Consider the following 19642-nt stretch of genomic DNA (forward strand, 5'->3'; position numbering starts at 1 on the left):
ACCAGGGTATTGCAATATTGGCACTGTTTGGAGTACAAATACCTACACATAAGTCACCAGATAAACCCAGAGTTTTCAGTAGGAATCCATAATGTCAAAAATATTCTGATCTGTTATGGTCCATCTGGCTGTGTCCAGACAAGTGTGGATGTTGAACTCCCTGGAGACAAGTAGTGGTGGTACATCTTGCACTGCTCCTACATGTCCCCAAGGAATGCCCATGCCATAAATGCAAGTTACCACAGGGGGGTAGGGGAGGCCACCAGCACTGGACTGGCCCCAGCAGCCTTACCTGCATTCCTGGGGGCCTCCCCAGGCTTCAGAAGCAGTGATTCTACCACATGGAGACTGGCCAGCAGCCTCTGTGCAGCTCTGGACAACCTGGCTCTGCTTCTGACCAGCGCGTGCTGCCTATGCATACAGTGCTCCATTTTTTTCCGTGTTTTTTTTTGACTCCTGGATATTCAGGGATCAAAAAAACCTGTAGAAAAAAAAGTGGAGCAACACGCACATGGGCAGTACACCCTTGCAGCACACAGAACATCTAAATGTGTTGTACGTGGTGCCACAGACGTGTTTGCGGCACAACATATCCCACAGCCACACTCATTTGGACACAGTCTCTGAGTTCTTTGCAACAGGAGATGGGGTCAAAAAATGAATGAAAACAAAGATCTAACATTTTTCAAGGAGTGCCTTTAAATCTAAAAAGGTTGAGAACCAGTGCTCTCAGGAAAAGTATATAAGATTCTTTGCTCTCTGAAAGAGAAACAGCTTTTGTTCAGCTCAAGAATACAGATTTTGAATGATGGACGTGATCTATTTTCACTGTGATACAAGATGATGATGCAGCAAAAGGGTGCCCAGGAATTCAGAGAGAAATGCAAAATGCATAAGCATTCATTCATGAGGTGGTGCTCTATGGAATATTTTTTAATGAATTCTATAGAAGTTTGCAGATTAAAGTACAGTATATTAAAATATGTTTTTTTCTCTATATTTCTATAGGTGCTATTTGCTGAAAGTTAGATGGTCTATGATATCAATATGTAAAAATAAATTTCTGAAAATTGGCATTCCCAAATAATAGGACAAAGCCTAAGAGGTCTGAAACTTCCATAACAGGTTGGCTGCTTTCAACTCTGTTTGAAAGCCCCAGCTGTAGACACAAGCCTATTTTTGGAATTCACTGCTAGTAATTTAGACAGATAATGTATTTGTGCAGTTCAGTAAAGAGTTTCTCTCCTCATCTAACTATTGGTTACCTTGTAATTTATTTTTACTAATACTGTCCAAAGGTGAATCTTCTTTTCTCAATGTTTAAAGGGGAAAAAAAAACATATTTTGTGCTGGGTAACTTCATGCTTCCAAGACATCAATTTTTTGATATTAAGTAACTTGTTGCAAAAATAGATTTTGATGCTTTTATGTGAACTTGAACATTCAGCTAAGGGGAAAAAAATGAAACCCTTACATTTCCTTTTAACATTCTAGCTTAAGTGGTCTTTTTTTCCCTCAAAACCTAAAAAAAAAATATTTTTAAAATTACATGGCTACCAAATTTACAAAATTGCAATTTTTTTTTATCTTCATAGAAAATGTTGCAGGGAATCTTAATAGTTATACCTCTTTCTGTATTTTTCCATTTTCTGTGCTATTTTTCAGAAAGTGCAAAATGAATGCCACTTTATTCACTAACACAAATGTTTTCTTGTTGTTTCTGTGTCATGTTATTCCTATTTAACTTTATCTCCTGTGAAAATCTTTGTTTTTACTTTGTGGTTATTTAGCTTATGCAAATAGCCAGATTTGTTGGTAATATTTTGGAGCAAGTTTACAGTTGAGAGAGATGTTAAATAAGCTTTCAGACACAAAATTGCCCTTCCATCTTGGAAGGAAGTAAATACAGCTTGAGATAAATACCAGTTAGAACCAGTTGTTTTTAACCATGGAGAGAGGTTAGCAGAGGGAGAAGATAAGTCATAATGAGCGATAAAACATTGTCTGTTAAATCACTGTTTTTTTTTGCTATTCAGCAAAGTATATGCATCTTTGCATGTTTATACACATGCTCCAGGAGGTGGCAGGGGAGGAGGCATTTTAATTAGAGCGGCTCAGCTTCCAAACTGCAATTAAACCAGTCTTGGGATCCATAAAGGAACTTACACCTGTGGGAGCTCCGCATAGAGATTGGGATGGTGTCTGGCACAGGAAATGGCCACCAGCTGGAGCTCTCTTTAGTAAGAGAAATTTTCTGCTGGTGGGTATCAGACAGAATCAGACAGATCCAAAGACTTGTCTTGCTATCTTAGTAAGACAAAATGAATGGTAGTTGCGTCTCCATAAGAACTGCAGGCTGCAAGATTAAGTGCCATGTTGACTTTCTGAGTTATATTTCTGAGTTTGTTACTTCTGTGTTTTATTCAGTGTGTTTTGTTTAATGTTGCTATTTTGATATTTTGCATTAGATTATAGTTTTCTCTTAATTTGTGTAGTATCGTATGAATGTATTTTTGTATATTTTTTTTAGTCCTTGATACATCAAGTAATATAGATAACTCAATTTCTTATTTTATGATATAATTAGATTACCATCAGGAGAGGGATTATATCCCTCCCCACTTAAATTTATACTGGTGAACTTTTATCTCTCTGTAAATTGGCTATGTGTAATTAGTTTGTAGAAAGATTATCCTCTTATTATGGCACAATATCACATTTATGTTCTCCTGTAGATTTGTTTAGTATATAGCAGATGATATACTGGATATTTTTTGGTATAAATAGAATCATAAAGTATAAAGTGTCATAAGTTCTGCCCCATTATTGTCTGTTTTGAGGCGATAAAATTAAATATACAGTAAATTAAAATTTAATGAACTATTTCTTGCAAATGGAATTCCCACAACTTAATGTATACACATTTATTGAAATCTGTGATGTTTAATTTTTCTTCTTTTCTGATTTCATTTACTACTCTCTTCTTTCCAATAAATGCTCAGTACTCTCTAGTCTTCCTTCTGTGGTTAATTTAGCTCATGCAAATTTTGTATTTGTGGCTTACAGAGGGGGTGCTTGAGATGAATATAGTTGATTAACCCCCAATAATCTTGCATCCCCATGGATAAAATGCCATAAATAAGTTGATTTTAGTAAGCATGCTGTTGATTAAGACTCTATTGGTGCAGAAGTGTTCACTGGTCATTACTAAACACAATATCAAGTTGTGAGTTCTTAAACCAGGCTTATGGCCATACCTCATTCCTCCATTGTTAAACCAATGTAACCAATGGCAAACAACAAGATCATTTTATCTACAGCATCTGTGCAAACCAATACTAATTAAAATACAGTGCCTTTCAAATGTGATCTTCAAGTAGTGCAACCATCATAAGGCTTATCTTCTCTAGGAACTATTATTCTTATTTGTTTGCCCAACGCTGACAGTATGCTGCATGCTTTACAGAGTATAAGGCATGGTTCCTTCCTCTAAAGAAACTGCAATCTCAGAGACAGACAGTGACTCAGATGAGTCATAAAGGACAGAAATGTATTACTAGTATAAATCAGCAGGAAATTATTACCTTCCCCACTGAGAGCAAGGACAAAACACAATAAAAGTGGTGACAGAGGTAAGCAACTGAGTCACAATATGTCTTGAAGTGGTGCAGCTTAAACACCATTCTTTAAGTAAAGGCATAAATCAAAAGATAGCCTTTAATAAACAAAATTCAGAAAAAAGAAATGAAATGCTGACCACACTGAAGTCAATAGTAAAGGTCCCATTACTTTCCATGGAGCCAGGTTTCTCCCCAAGAGGAAGGGATAGTGACTTAAGGAAATGTTACTGACAACTGATGTGTAGGGTGTTGTTGGCTTAGAAATGGTATTTAAAGTTCTGGGGAATTGGCTTAAAGGTATAGATATATGCATTATAAGAGGTCAAGATGGGCAGCAGGGGTTAAATGGATTTCTAAAGACCTTGGTAGATGCACACACAGCTTCTCATGGCCCTGGAAGTAGACGAGCTGTCTAGCACAACAAGGCCAACAGATGGACACAGCCTGAGAATGAAGGGGGGCATGCCATAACACGAGATCACAGCCTTCAAGGCAGATGGGTTGTCTCACACAACAAGAACACATAGTCTAGGAAACAGCATAGGAACCAAAGAAGTATGTACCATAACACAAGATAAGTGACACCAACAACAAGGCCTCAGACAGCAGGGGGGGGCTAAGTCCCAGTTTTGAAAAGAAGGCCCAGAAGGCTACATGGATGTGTGACCACAGAGAGACAACCAACCAGAAATAGCCACAAATGAAGAGTCCTCAGGAGTCATCAAGGGGAATGGAGAAAACAAAAGCAGAGACTTGAGATTAACAAGGGTCCCTCCTGTCCCTCCCATTGTCTTGTCCATCCCTCCCATCCCTCTCTTTGTCCTATCCCTCCCCATTTTACTCCCCAAAAGGGGTTCCCATCCCCATCCCTGTCCCCTGGGAAGGGTCCGTGAGGCTGCCATGGACAGAGGGCACACACCAACAGCCTGTATCATGCACCCCACTGGAGGGGGGGGGGTGGGCCTTGGCATCCCACCTCCAGACTGCTGACACCTAGTATAATTTCCAACCTTGATCCACTCTATACATATTTATTATTTACCAATATTTTTAAAACTGACAGTCCTAGACTAGGCAAAATCAGTGTACACTATTACCAACACTAAGTATTACTCCAAAAAGAAGCTTAACTATTGACTATAAAGCAGGTATTGATTCCACTACAATATTGCTTTATTTTGCAAAGAGCTTAAAAGGACTGTATAGTAAGTCAGTAAGTCATGAAAAAGCCCATGTCCTCCTGAGGCACTTTCAGCCCTTGACTGACTGGTGTAAAATTTTATTTGCAATGGAGAAAATACAATGGTGGCATTTTCGTTTTTTACTCTATTATGAATGTAGGACTAGAAGGGGCCTCTTCTGAATCATCAAAACACAGGGAATGATGTTGTATAATCCCTTTTATAATGGATTCCTTTCAAGTTCAGTTTTAAAAATAGCAAGGGTGTTTGGGGGGTTTTATGTGGTGAGAGGGAGGATATTACATTATCTGGAAAACAATTTATGCTTTAGACAAATGCCCAAAGTTATCAAAGAAAAATTAGGAAAAATTATAAAAATGGGAATATACCAGAAAAATTACATTCAGCAGCAAAACTGAGAAGGATATTTTATTCCTTAGTTGCTTCATTGTGACAAGTCTTAAATAGGACTACTTAGCATAGCACCTGTAAACAATTAGAGGAGACTCAGTCATGCCAATTGAAGCTACTTACTCTTGTGCAGATTGTGTGAACTCTGGAGAATGCCATGCATCACATTAGTGACAACCTGGCTTGTTTCTTTAAATAATTACAATGACCCGCCTTCTGGGAAGCACACTGAAAACTTTAGTACCAGAAAGCAAACTCAGAAATGGATACATGGAAAATCTAAGACAGGCAGTTGTTTTCCAATTGAAGAGATTTCTCCTGTTGACTCCTGCGTGCCATGGCTGACTGATCATTTAAGAATAAACTTCAAGTCACATTGTCTGGGGGTGCCTATATGAATTATAATTAAATTTCATGATGTTCTATTCTGGGAATGTCCAGTAAAGATTAACCATTCCTATCACAACAAGCAAGTAAAAACAACTCATCAACTAGCACATTTTTAAAAATCATTTGTTTCTTATGACCAAACAATAAAAGATAATTAAAGTTAATATCACTCTTTCATGTTAGAAGTCAACTTAAATGCTAAGTGGCATGCTGAAAGCACAAGGGAGCTCTCCCCACCAACTAATTTCAGGAAAGTAGGACTAGTTTTCTCTAATATTCTTGTTGAATATTTAAGTTGTCCGCTAGTCCGTAGCACTGCAGAACACATTTTCACTGTGGTTGAGAGAACTGCTCTTGAATGATATGAAAGGCTGAATAGTGAGAATGCACAACGACTGACATTTTTATGGATAATTGTGGAGAAACTCCATGCCAGATGCTGCTATTACGACAGATGCTGATATGCGGTAGCTTCTGACACTGACAGTGATGAGTTGTGTGTAATGGCAGTTCAAGATGAGTAGGTGTAAAGTCAAAAGAAATCCTCAGATTATGAATCCTCTGGCACAGATGTAGCACTTAAGAGTATTGACTTTTCTAACTAGGACACAATCAAAGCTAGGAAGAGGGCATTCTTTTATTCTTTTATTATTCCTCCTCCTTAGTCTCTGATCCTAATCTCCCTGAGCATATGGAAGTGAGAAGCAAATTTGAAAACACTGACCTGGAAATAAATTTACCTGTAGTAATTTGCATATAGTACCCATAGGCTTAATTCATCCAGAATTCATGCATTTTACCTTTTTGGAAACTACTGCAAGCTTTAGTATATATATCCCATAAATACATGTTTTAGCAGCACTTTTGTACCTACTTAAATATAGTACAAATTATGCATGATATTAGTCCATAGCCAAAAAGCTCATGGTTTACTATATAGTTTATTGGGCCAGGCCCCAGAAAGGTCAACAGTGAGTGTGTCTACATGAAACACTATTGTGCAGGTGGTTACTGTACTTTTATTTAGTACTTGTGTTATTATTTAGCCTTTCTGCATTTCACTGCCCCTGCGCAAAATGAGAATAATCACACTTCCTATTTCACAAAAATGTTATGAGGAAAAATGTTTGTGAGGTGCCCAGACATGACAATAGTGGGGATCTCATAAATACTTTGTACACAAAGCCCAAACTTTCAAGTACAGAGATAACAAACTCCTTCTCCTTAGTAACAGCCTCATTCAACATTAACCTTTTATTTTTAAACCTGCCAGAATTACCTACCACCAGCTAACAGGAGAACACACTGAGTAGATTCATAATGACAATAGACAGGTGGCAGTTGGGTTTCTCTCTTCTCAATTGGGTTAACATTCTCCGAAGATTCAGAGAGCATATGTGTGTGGCTAGTGAGAAATACAGTTCATCTCCCTCCCAGGAACAAAATCAAGTGGAAAGACACTGTGAGAAATTCCACTAGACTCCATCCAGAGGACGTTCCACAGGGACCACATAGCTAATTGCCTTGGATGAAGCGTTTGAAAACATTCTCAGTAAAGGGCACTGACTTAATGGGCTTCCAAAACCTTCAAACTCTCTTCAAAGCCCACCTATTTGATGTAGCTTTTCCATGAAGGCTACAGTGAACTCTTAAATGTAACTCATTAAAAATATCCAGAAAAGCATGGGAGAGTAAAAGCAAAAGGACCATTATAATGTTCTCTGTTGATAACTCTCTGTGAATCTAAGTTACTGTTTTTAGATATTTTGGAAATAGGTACTCTATAAATACATAAGACAAAGTGGTAATGAGATGCAGAAACACCTATGATAGGTCAGGCTCTAAGGTCAAGTTCCATCTAATTTACAAACTGATCCATTGATTCAAGCATTCAGTAAGATTAATATAATTTGTTCTTTCGCTCTTACCAAAGCAATAACATAGCACTGCCTTAAATAAAAACTCTCAATTTCTGCTTTAATTTGGGCATAAAAACTAATTGTTTAGCCAATTTGCATGAACACCATATAAAGTGCAGAGGAAGATCACAGTCTATAGTATAAGCTTTGTAACTCTGATTACTAAATATTCCAAGTAAAGTGCCATTTAAGTAAGCAGCAGACAAGCAAAGTACCACATATTAGAGAAAAAGAAACATCTGGTAAAAGACTGCTATAAAGCAAATGAGGTTTACATGAGTCCTGAGGAAATAATAAAATGGCAAAGGTGATAAAAATCTAATTAAAACAGATTTTGCATGTTGATAATTGGGGTTGTAGCAGCAATAAACTGGCAGTGTTTCTAGCTAGGGTTGATTACAAGGGAGATCCAAGCCATGACGTTCAAATCTCTCAAGTATATTTCAGCAACCCTTCCTGTCCTTGCCAGCGGCAGGACTTAGACAGTGCCCTCATGCCCCTGATTTACCTGTGGGAGGATAAGGTGTTCTTGGTGTTTTGTGGCAATATTTTGTGGACTGGGGGGTGAATACTGAGGCTAAACATGATATTTAGAGACTTGCTTTTGGGAATCGGTTTGTGGGTAAAGTAGATATTGCATTAGAACAATGGTCCAGGGGAATGGCAAGGGTTAATTGATTTCTAAAAGCCTGTTTGTGACCAAGTTTCACATTCTCCGCTTTCAAGGTCCACTGGGTCTGGAGCTAGCAAGTACTGGGTCATAGTGACCAGCTGCAAAACCCCTGGGATTTCTGGTTTTGGTGAAATGACCAAATTAGGACACTAGCAATGTCCAAATTAAGACACTGGTAAATGACCAAATTAAAATGTGTGCATGCAATGGGTTAGTGGAAACAAAAGAATATTCTGGCAGAACAGAATATGGGCAGTATGACAGCCACAGGGAAACAAGGCAATGGTACCTGGAAATGAAGAGTCATCAGAGGAGAAAGAATACAAAAGGAGAAATTTCAGAGCAGCAAAACATCTCCGAGGTGGGATCTGGAGGCCACCATGGACAGAGGACACACCACCAGTCTATCTCACCCACCCCATCGGGGGAGTGGGTCTTAGCCCTCAACCTCCAAGGCCACAGCCTGAGTGCAAGGGGGCCAGGGAGCCCAGAAGTGAGAGACTGCCCATGAGGAGTGAAGATGACCAGGACACGACAGCCTGGAGACTAGTCCTGGGTAAGATCTGAAACTACACCCTCCTAGGACTGGTCAATGTGGTGGAGCTATTTGTGGGGGGGTAGTCTCTGAAAAATGTCATATGTTGCCACCCCATGGAGAGGTAAGTGTATGGCACCTGAAAACCCTAGCTTCCACTGCCTTCTGGGTCACCTTTTGATAGTAGAAGTCTAGGGGGAGCATATCTCAACAGAAAAACCTTTGGTGGAGACTAAGGAGGGTGTTGTAGGGTGATAGAAGCATCTGTCACTTTAAGAAAAAAAGACTGCTGCAGAAGCAGCTTCTTCAGCTACCTAGGAGGGGAATCTCTGGATGAGCTCCAGTCAAAAGTGTTGTTAACAGACAAATGGATGGATAATTGGGGCCTCTACCGCATCCTCAAGCATGGAAAGTAGAAGATAAGATGATGTACTGTACCACTGAAGAAAGGATTAGGCCTAGATGTCAGGGCCCACTGTAAACAAAGCCAGCCACAGTATATCAGCTGAAAATCAAATGTCATTCCATGACCTAAGGGGGTTGAGACTCTCCTTTTCTTGTCTTTGTGTTTTGCCAGATGTGGACCACTGCTGAAGCATCAGGAAATTCACTTGGTAGAGAGACGAGGCACTCTTGGTTGTGATATACATAGTAATTGTGTTGCTTATTTGGCTGTGGTTGTATAATGTTATTGCCGTAAGCAGTTGTGATGTTAAATGTGCTAGACAATGAAATATAAACCAGAACTTCATGACAGACTATGGAATATTTGTAGAGTGGCTATGGAAAATGTTGCATCATTTAGAGCATCAACTCTAGGGCCTCAAAGAGTTCAGCCATGCCAAATACTGAGAAGACTGGACTGACCATTTTTGTTATTGTCATCCTTTTGTTTGATTTGTTTTATTTGTTTTGCTTTGTTTCTGCTAGATATGTATTTTAAGTTTTTTATAGTAAGAATAGTAATGCAATGTAGCTTCATTAATTCCCAGAATTTGAGAAAAGATCTAGAACAAGAAGTAAAATGTTGGCATCCCAATAGAGACCAGGCATGCTGTTTGCATAGGAAGCCTGACCCTTGGCATTTCTCCAGCCTCTTACAGGATGAGAGCCACTGGTGGTGCTACCATGCCACCAAGCAATCATAATTGGTCTGGTTGGGATGACAAGCAAAGCATAACACATTGTACAGGAGGGGTAAAATTGTCAGGAACAAGTCTGGTCCCCACAGATTCTGACTACGGGATGTTCCTCTGGTCTAGACAACCATTTTGGCAATCAGATAAGGTGCTGATTGCTGAGTGAAATGCTACCTGGAGTGCTAAATAAAAGGTTTAATAGGCATCCTGGGCTGCGCATTTCCTGGTCCCTGTATGGGAGGCCTGCTTGAACTTGATAGTCTACAACTCAGTTGCTGGGCTAGGGAATGTTGAGGCAAAAGACCAAGTCAGAGCGGGGAACGATGGTGTGATGAACCCTTAACCATTCCTCAAATATGTTTGGCAATATTTTTGGTGTCTTGTAGCAGTTGTGACACAGTTATTTAAGAATAAATTAGACAAACACTTGTATAGAATAATTTAGATAAGGATAATTGTGCCTTTACTGAGGGGTTGGATTAGATGACTTCCTAAGGTACCTTCCGATCCTACTTTTCTATGATTCTGTGATCTAAAGCCTGGCTTTCCTCAAAGGTTTGGCAGGAGTTTGGATATGGGATCCCCATTAGGTGCCTCTGTAAAAGAAACTTACCAGTTGTAAGAAAGTAGCAGCTGAAATCTATTTCAGTAACAGAAGGCCATGGTGATGGCTGGTGTAAACTAAAGTCCCTTCAAATAATTCCCTAATAATACATTAATTTGTACCAGCTGAAGATCTTGCCTATCACTTTGAGTATAAACAAAACTCAAACAGGTCAAAGAAGCTAAAATTAAATGAACTAGTGTGAAATGTACAGTCTGCAACTTGATATAGCTTGAAGGAAACATGCAGCCTGCAAGAAAATTTCAAGGTGAAAAAGAATTTGAGAGAAATTAAGTGTTTTCAAGAAAACTGACGTGGATTATTTTAAAGTAGTGAAATAAATACAGAGCGAGAAGAACAAGAGTCTAGTGATACACTTCTATTTTCAATGACTCTTGTTGCTATACAAACTATAACAGGATGTTTATTTGAATAACAGAAATGGTTCAGGAGCTATTGCTTTGTTTTTGAAAAACCTCTCTGATGGGTTTTAACTTTGCAAGTGAAAGTTGCTCACTGTAGCTTTGTTCTGGAAGTTTGATAATAAATAGGATTGCAGCAGACATATAATGTTGCTATGTTTAACAAAATGCTAAATGATTGTCTATGTTAAGAGTAACCTTAAAGTGAGTAGGTAGGACATTTTGTTCGCTGACTCACAAGCTAAGCCTACACTATGCAATGTGCCGCTCTGAGAGCCTACTAAATTAGACCTCATGGAGCCCTGGCCTAATGAGTCTATTGTGCTTCCAGTACCCAGGCTAGCTGTACATGATCTTTGTGCTGCTCTGTACAGCACAGGCATTCCCATATGGCAAGGGTGGTTAATTATTTGGAGGGATGGGGGGGAGGGGTACTGACCTGGCCTTGGCCCTCATCACTTCTGTTTACACTGCCCAGCACAGTAGGGGTGGTAGGGCGGAAGGAAACCAGGGAGATGCCTAGATCCTGCCATATGGTACTGGAGCCCATCACAGGGATGTGCAGAGTGTGGATCACGGCTCTGCCCCAGGCCCCAGCCCCACACTGTCACTGCCCCATGATCCTGGCTCCTTCACTGGCCCCACCCCAGCCCACTCCTGTACACCACTCCCTGCCCACCTACCCAGCTGCCCACAGCCCCATCCCATCTGACCAGCTGAGCACACCCTGCCCATGGGGGTCCTGGGCTGTTCTCCGTGGAGACCCCGCCCATCCACCCGCCTGCTTTGTCCAGTGCTGCTGGCAGTGGGTTCAGAGCAGATGAGTCAGGATGCCCAGGCAGAAGGGCTGTGTCTGGTGGCAGCAGCAGACACTGGCAGCAGCAGCCAGAGTGTGAGGGTGAGAGCTAGCTATCACTGTGGGGGTTTCTGGGAAGCTGAATCTGGCCATTGTCCAGCCTTTTTCCCACCACCATGCCATACAGACTACAGCTCCCAGGGTCCTTAAGAGCCATGTGCAGGGATACAGCAGGCTGCACTATGCTCCAGGTGGCACCTCCATGTGATGAGACTAGCTGCATGTGCCACAGCCCAGGTTGCCCCCTGTGCCTGGCCCAGATGGAGCTGAGGGACCCACTGTGGGCCAGATATAATCACTTGGAATTGGAGATCCAGTCTGCTGGACATATTTTTCCTGCCCATGGCATGGGAGCATATGCAATAACCACAGAAAAAAACAATTGGATCCCCATAATCAGTCATTGCAGTGAAGATTCTGTGAAGACTGGTGTCTCGTGCATCCCTGTGTTTTAGACTATGTTATTTCCAGGTGCTGGGAACATCTGAATTCATTAAACAGAAATTTCTTATGGGAAACAATTGCATGTGATGCACTGCATGATTGATTTGCTCTTTAGTTTGTTACTCATGTACAAAGTTTGGCATTGTTATTTTGGTATTTCCATATATCATTGTGACACTATATATTGCATTTTGTGATTCTTTGATAGACCCTGTACATACAACGCCTTTTTCCCAAATGTCCTTGAAAGAAACATTCTCTACATCAGATATGGACCAAATCTGTCCCTGATAAGCAAATAGGAGAACCTAGTTTTTAGGACAAGAGATGAGTAAATACAATGAAATATAATGGCAGCTTTTAGTAAACTGATAGCACTGAGTCATTCTTCAGTGTGGCTGCTGTACAATTGCTATCTTACTAGCGTACTCAGGAGACTTAGGCTCAGATTTTGCAAAGCCATCTAAGGGATCTGGATGCCCATCTCAAATACACAGGGGTGTAAGTTGTAGCTGTGTTGGTCTAAGTACATAGGCAGACAAGGTTCTTTGGGTAAATCTGATATCTTTTATTAGGCCAATTCAAATAGTTGGAAAAATTCTTCTTAGCAAGCTTTCAGGGTTAAATACCCTTCATCGGCTGAGGAAGCATCTGCAGTTGGTGTGTGCTCTTCCTGGATGGAATTAATTCATTCCATCCAGGAAGAGCACATACTAACTGCAGATGCCTCCTCAGCATGTCCGGGGTACCGTGGCCATCAGCAGCAGCACAGAGTAATGGGTTGGGCATTACATTTTTCCATGATTAAAATGAAAACCACTATATATATGTTCACTATATATATTAGTGGTGATTCATTTTAATCATGGAAAAATATGAATTTAGGGTTACTATTTTTCATCCCTAAACTGGGGATTATTTTTTTTTTTATCAGAGAAAACCAGGATCCCTGATCGTGAGTGAAGTTGCTACTTCCATTTGCAGGTAGCAAATTTACTCATGACTAAGCATTTTTCTATGCAGTAAGTGTGTGCACATGTAGACGAGCGCGCTTACTGCTCAGTAAATACACTACTGTGCAGATAAGCATCTCATGTAGACATACACTGTTAAAGCTTCAGAAAGCATGATTATGGCCTAAGTAACCAATGCAGAGGAAGGGAGCACAGACTTCACCATTTTCCATTCACCTGCAATGTGTTTGCTTGTTTCCAGGGACACACAATGCCAGCAGGTCCCATGTATCCTCCCACAGAGAAAGCACAACTGTAGGCAAAGGCAAGACAGAAAACTTGCCCTTGTTTCACTTTCTATTGAAGAATGAAAAACATTCTGTCAGCTCCCAGGAACCCTCACAGGAACAGACTAATCAAACTCATTATATGGGATGTTTACAGAACAACCTTTCAAGACATGATGATTAAATCAACATCCCCTTCACCAATACATTCTGTTTGCCATGAAACCATTGTTGCTGTTCTCTGCCTCCTTTGCTTTCATCTCAATATAAAATATTGCTTTTCTTTTTCTGTCCTTGAACCCAGAGTTTCTCTCTTCCAGTTCTCTTCTCTCACCTTTATTTTCCTCCACTCTTCATGGCACTGTCTATTGAGTCCCTGAGTAGTTCTTGGCTCTAAGCAAGAACCTCCGGATTATTTTCTGACTCAGAGAAGACCCTTGCTTACAGATAGCCAGATCTCAGAATGACTGTTCCACAGGAAATTCTGACATTTTGTTCCAGGCAGGACAGTTCCAAACAAGACTGAAAAAAAAAATCAAAATTTCCCACAAAACAAAAGTCAAAAAAAATTTTCACATCAATGAAAACACTTTAGCTCTCATTTCAACCTGTTTTCTTAAATGGGTAACATAATTTTAAGACCTGAAATAACAAGTAGTTTGAAAATAGAAGATCAACCCATTCTTGTCTAAAACATTCCAAATGCTCCTTTCCATTGCTTTAAAATAAAATTTCATCAACATTGAAACATTTGGACTAAATATGTTGGTTTTGAAAAAAATATTTTCTAAAGAAAGATAAAGAACCCCAAATCTAAACTATTTCTACAGTAAATTTTCAACCAGCTCTGTCTGTGAGGTTCAGAGACAAGCCCTATAGTGCTCCTTCCAGCCAGGCAGCCTTCATGGCCTCCATTATGCTGATGCTGCTGGCTAAAGGCATACTAGTGATCAGATCAAGAACCAAGAAATTTGGGTTCTTCTAAAAATTGGCTGGAACATCAGAATAATAAAAAAGAAAACCCAGCTGGCTTTGGCTAGCATCCCAGTGCCTTGGAGGAAGAAGAAAAAATAATCATCTCAGAAGTAAATAGTATTCATGTGGAGAAATAAAAACAGTCTTCTTGGTTCCAATTGGTAGCCAGAAAAAGCCCTGGGGTATAGGATTACATGTCTATACAGTTTGTGATGCTAAAACTATTATGTTCAGTGCTAGATTAACTATTTCTGATACTGCATACAGACATTTTGGGGGTTAAGGAGTAGGTTAAATCGCATTAAAAATGGCCACCAGATCTAGCTTAGTTCACCCAGATGCAGACCTTACACTAGTAAAGTGAATCTACATGCAAACTGTATAAAAGTTCAGGACAAGTCAGTCTAAACATGGGTGACCTGATCTAAGTTAAGTATACTTCCAAGGTAGTCTAACTTAGCTCGGATCCAGCAAGACTGACCTAACTGAACTTCCGTGCAGCTCCTAGTACAGCCCCAGGGCTGGGAAAACCCAGCCACTGGCCCCAGCCCCAGGGCTGTGCTTTTCCTAGCCCCTCCCTGGTACAAGGCTATTTTGAATACCCTGGACCCTGCCCGCCATCACCAGATAGACAACCCCTCCCATGGACTAGCCAGCCCTACCCCGCTCCATCACACCAAATCCCCCATTTCACAAGCTTCTCCCAAGGCATTCACCAGAGTCAGGAATTAAGCGAGTAAGTCAGGGTAGAGGGAAGAATGGGAGGGATGGGGGCTAAGTTTGTTGGGGCGTTGGCTGGGGGTGGGAGGGGTTGTGGAGCTAAAAATAGCCCCAGGTCCAGGGGTCGAGGGAGAGAGTGGTCCCACCCCCCTAAACCGCTCCACAGATGCCAAAATCCCCCCGATCCTGCCAAACCTTCCCAGATCCCAGCAACCTGCCCATGGATGCCACCTGCCTCCCTGATTCACCCAACCCCGCCCCCCCAACCCTCCTATCCTGACTTATCTTAAATCATGTGGCTATTTTTAATGGGATCTGGCCTCCTCCTAACCTTCCTGAATGTTTGTCCCTACCCTGAATAACAGCCTTGGGGCACAAAAATATTCCCTTAAGTCTGCACAATGATGCTGTATGCTGAGGGTGTAGCTGTTAATAGGAAAAAGCATGTTTCAGTGGACTACGTCTACTGCTAGGAGCCAGTTCTTCACTTCCTGTCTTTGCTGATGTGCTATATGGTCACTTGCAAATGCTGGGATACTCTTCTGTATCCCTTCATCTTTCATCTGACACCATCTCTTTTAATACTGACGGAAGAAATGAATTTAAACCTGTTTGTCAGAAATAAAATTTACTAATTAAAATAGAGTTCTGCTGTGAAAAGTGAGCATCAGTTTGCCAGGGACATCCATATTTGCCTCTCAGTGACTTAGGCCAGACATGTTCATTTTACAGGGGGTTTTTTTTTCTGACTGTCAATCCTTCAACCTTAAGCTGAACTCTGAAAGCCAAGCTGGGATTTGTCTTTGTTGTGCATCATCTGCCCTTAAAATATATTCTGAAGGACAAAATGGGTCCTATTGGACACTGATGAAATTCTGTTGCCTTCAGTGTTTGTGGAATGGTGTCACAGACCTTAATAAAAATTCTGCTAATTGCACACAAGGAGAAGTAGAGGCCAAAGCTTGCTCTCTCATATCCATGTCAATTCTGCAGCTTTAACAGATGTGAATAGGATTGAAAATATTTCTGTTACTGAAGCAAGCAGACCCATCTAAAAATAAACACAGTGAATGGGTCTGTTGACCAAGAAAGTGCCATAGTTTTATAATCTTTTCTCAGAGGAAAACTAGACTGTAGTTTTTCTGTGCCTTCCTCTCCCTATCCCTTAAAATGGAAATAATTATACTTGCTAAAAAGAATATTGTAAGGATTATGAAATTAATGCTTGCACAGGTTTTTAATAATGCAGAGAGCTAAGTGATAATTTTCTAAGAGCAGAATAATTGCACTACAAAGATTTTTGCATCTTCACAGGCAGAGGCCATGTGTTACTGATGCTGGCAGGTGCAAAGGCATTGCTTCTCATAACAGCATCATCATATCGTTGTTCATTATGGCCAGGTACAGACATTACACTTGTACCAATATAAGTGATCAGAAACCAGTCTATACCCATAACAGAACAGAACTTCGGCACACATAGACTGGTTTAAAAAATGGTGGAAACCAGTCTAAGATTTCCAGCCCTCGCCAAAGGGTGAATGTGTGTTCTGTTCACTGCCAATCTAAACGACGCCATTTACAGAAAGCCATGTAACTTAGATTGGTTCTGCCTTGGGCTTTTTGAATGTATGTATCCGGTTTATGTGATCTTTGCTGCTAGGATCTGGTTTTGGCAAGGGACCTGGTGCAGAACAAGAATCACTCCGTTTACTCCTCTGCAGTCACATCTGTGATCAGCCCTATAATTTTTTTAAACATAGATAATCTATGAAGCAATGTTTCTTGCATAATGCTGATCTAAAAACATGAATTTTCAAAGCAGTGGGGTATCTATTGCAGTGGAGGAGCTGACTCTTGACAATATTGTTACTCTGACTTTTCACAACAGAGCAGCCACTGATTCCCAACGTGCAGATGTCTGTCACAGCAGGTGGCATTGGGACCAATGACATTTTTATGAGTCATTGAAAATCTGCAATTTTCTACTGCCTGGGGGAGTGAGCAGGCTACATTATACACCCAAACACGTGGGTTTAGCAATAACTGCTCTCTTTCTTCCTTTCTCATTCTCCAGCGAAGTGTGGTTGATATGGAGATCTCTTCCTGTGCCACTTAAATGTTTTAATTTATTCCTGGAGTTTCTGTCATATGTTACACACCATCTAAATCTCACTGTACATATTATATTATGTCAGTCCTATCATTCACTTTCCTTGCAGCCTGCATTTTTGTCTTGTTCATTCTGCATAATTGGGTTCTCATGCACCCTGCAACAAGTCCCACCAGAAACTAACAGGGATGTTTCCTGGTTTCTGTAGCTCTTCCTTACTGCATTCTGCAACAATAAATTGTGTGGCAAGCTCAAGTAAAATAAAAAAAATACTTTAAAATGAAAAGAATACTACAATCCATTCAGTATATTAGAATCAGGGAATCATATACAATTAGGGTCGGGAGGGATTTCAGGAGGTCACCTAGTCCAACCCCCAGCTCAAAGTGGGACCATCCCCAACTAGATCCCAACCAACACTTTTTCTACCCAGGTCTTAAAAACCTCCAAGGATGGAGATTCCACAGCTTGTTTGAGTAGCCTGTTCCAGTGCTTTATTACCCTCTTCACGGGAAAGTTTTTCCTTGCATCTAACATAATATCCCTTGCTACAACTTGAAACCATTGCTCCTTGTTCTGTCATCTGCAAACACTGAGAACAGTCTAGTTCCATCCTCTTTGGAATCACCCTTCAGGTAGTTGAAAGCTACTATTAAATCCCCCCTCAGTCATTTCTTCTCCAGGCTAAATAAGCCCAGTTCCCTCAACCTCTCCTCTGAAGCCACACACCCCAGTCCCCTAACCATTTTCACTGCCCTCCGCTGGACTCTCTCCAATTTATCTACAGACTTTTGTGTGTGTGCGTGTGTTGGGCGGGGAGAGGGGGGGAGGGTTGGAACCAGGCATAGTACTCCAGATGCGACCACAAAAGTGCCAAATAGAGGGGAAGAATTACTTCCCCTGATCTGCTGGCTACACTCCTACTAATGCAGCCCTGTATGCTGTTAGCCATACACTGTTAGCTCATATTCAGCTTCTTGTCCACTGTAACCCCCAGATCCTTTTCTGTGGAGATGCTTCTTAGCTAGTCAGTCCCCAGCATGTACCTGTGCATGGAATTGTTCCATCTAAGTGCAGGACTTTGTACTTGCTCTTATTGAAACCCTGAGATTTCATTAGGTCCAATCCTCCAATCTGTCAAGGTCTCTCTGAAACCTAGTCCTACCCTCCAGTGCATCTGTATCTACTACTTCCCCCAGCTTGGTGACATCTGAAAACTTGCTGATGGTGCCCTCCATCCCATCTACCAGGTCACTGATGGAAAATCAGCCCCAGGACCAAATGCTGGGGGACTCCACTTGATGCTAGCTTCAAATTAGACATATAGCCATTTATTTCTACCCTTCGAGCCTGAAGATCCAGTCACTTTTCTGTCCACCTTACAGTCCATTCATCCAAACCATACTACCTTAGCTTGCTTGAGAGAAAGTGAGATATGGAGTTTTGCAGACACACCAAGCAGACGTAGACAGACTGGCATGTTGGGCAGAATGGAACCAGATGAGGTTCAACATAGAGAAATGCAAAGTGCTGCATCTGGGAACAAACAACCCCCAGCGTACCTACAGGCTGGGCATCGTTAACCTGAACAGCACTACAAATGAAAGGAATCTGGGGGTAACAATAGACCCCAGTCTGAATATGAGCCAGCAATTCAACACAGTAGCTGCTAGAACCAATAAAACTCTGGCATGCATTAATCAATGCATCTCCAGTAAAACCAAAGAAGAGATTCTCCCGTTTTACTCAACATTGGTGTGATTGCCACTGGAGTATTGTGTCCAGTTTTGGGTGCCACACTTCAACAACGATGTACTAAAGCTCGAGAGGGTCCAGAGAAGGGTCACCCATACGATCAGGGACTTGCATGGCAAGCCATACGAGGAGAGGCTGAGGGATCTTGTACTCTTCAGCCTAAAGAAAAGAAGGCTGAGAGGGGACCTGATTGTAGCTTACCGCTATGTCAGAGACATACATCAGGAGCTCGGTGAACAGCTGTTCACCAGGGCGCCCTCAGGGAAAATTAGAAACAATGGCCACAAACTCCTGGAAGATAGTTTCAGGCTGAATATTAGGAAAATCTTCTTCTCAGGCAGGGTATCCAGACTATGAAATAAGCTCCACCCAGAGGTGGTGCAATCATCTATCCTAGAGGTCTTCAAAAGTAGACTAGACGGTCACCTGGCTGGGGTCACCTGACCCCAGATGTTCTTCCTGCTCATGCAGGAATGATCCTTCAGGGTCCCTTCCAGACCTATGATTCTATGAATTTTGGTGGCCATGGAGAAAAAAATTGAGGTAGAAGTAGAATCTGTATCACCCAGTCAGTTCTGATATATATTACAGAGATGGTGATGAGGTCTTTGCATAAAAGCTTAAATTAATGTCTTATTTCACTAT

Source organism: Gavialis gangeticus, unplaced genomic scaffold (assembly GCF_001723915.1).
Source record: "Gavialis gangeticus isolate Ggan-Ray unplaced genomic scaffold, GavGan_comp1, whole genome shotgun sequence".
In the NCBI taxonomy this organism is placed as follows: Eukaryota; Metazoa; Chordata; order Crocodylia; family Gavialidae; genus Gavialis; species Gavialis gangeticus.